A 1,311-nucleotide genomic window follows, 5' to 3' on the forward strand; every position below is an offset into this window, starting at 1 on the left:
AAACCATTTTGCCTTTGCACAGACCCAATTCCTGACTTACTTCTCTGCTAAACCTGAGACTACGCTTAAGAAGAATGTGCATAAATCAGAATAAAGTTAAAATATGTTCATATTATTTAGCTTGAGAAATAATGTCTTTGTCCTTTTTTGTTTTATCAGGTTTAACTTTCATCCATAATTTTCCAACTGTGTGTAAATCCTTTCTCAAACAGTTCAGATGACTCTTCTACCTCCTTTTATTTTCTACCTCTGGTCCAGTTTTATTCATTCTTTCTGATTTTTTACTCTTGTTTTGTAATCCTGACTGGCTGTCACCTTTACAGAGAAGAAAAGAACAGGTCAGTGACTCATTCTGCAGGAAATCAGCAATTCACATTTAAGGAACAGAAGAATCAACTATTCTGCAGTAAGCATTTGGAAAAGCACAGGAAAAGAGCTATGTTTCATCTTCTGGTAAAATACTGCCATTTGTGGGATTTTTCTTAATCAATACACCTTCTCCAAATACACACATTATAAGAACAGATACCTCCAAAGTTAAATTTTTGAAAGTGAGTAGAGGTAGCATTGCGAGTTCCCTGCTCCTTACTACACCAACTGCTAGCACTGGCAGCACTTTCTCTTACAAAAAAAAAATACGCTCATCAGACAACGTGGACCACTCACCTGCTAATTGGCTCCTTACACACAAAACAAAGAATAATCCATGTGACTGTAAGTACTGACACAGTAAAGAGGAGGAGAGCATGGCCTGGCTAACCTCAGCAGCCTTTGAGGTTCAGAAGAGGTAGTTCTCCACTAGTCTGAGACTCAAAAAGCATGACAGAAAGATAAACCACCTCAGAACTAGACTGTAAAAATGGCTTCCTGTTAGAAATACACTAAGGAAATGCTGGTCAGCAACAGTTTGTACCAGTATGAACCAGTGTGAACCAGTTTGTACTGTAGGTGATCCTGTTCTGGCAGGGGGGTTGGACTAGATGATCTTTTGAGGTCCCTTCTAACCCCTGACACTCTGTGATTCTGTGAACTGTTATGTACTGGTCCAAACCGGTCTTATGATGAGAGGCTGAGGGAGCTGGGGGTGTTTAGCCTGCAGAAGAGGAGACTCAGGGGAACCTTATCACTCTCTACAACTGCCTGAAGGGAGGGTGCAGTCAGGTGGGGGTCAGGCTCTTCTCCCGGGCAACCAGTGACAGGACGAGTGGGCACGGCTTGAAACTGCGTCAGGGGAGGTTTGGGTTGGATCTCAGGAAGCTCTTCCTCACGGAGAGGGTGCTCAGGCACTGGGATGCACTGCCCAGGGAAGTG

General features: G+C 43.0%; 1 protein-coding gene across 1 annotated transcript in view; it reads right to left on the reverse strand.

The window, feature by feature from the left end:
• The window catches only part of LOC104271507 (solute carrier family 22 member 15), a gene marked incomplete at both ends in the record, with an annotated part of 13,319 nt that overhangs the window by 1,195 nt on the left and 10,813 nt on the right, over positions 1 to 1,311 (reverse strand). The gene's annotated exons all lie outside the window — the stretch shown is intronic.

This window comes from Apaloderma vittatum, unplaced genomic scaffold (assembly GCF_000703405.1).
Source record: "Apaloderma vittatum isolate BGI_N311 unplaced genomic scaffold, ASM70340v1 scaffold7593, whole genome shotgun sequence".
Lineage (NCBI taxonomy): Eukaryota > Metazoa > Chordata > Aves > Trogoniformes > Trogonidae > Apaloderma > Apaloderma vittatum.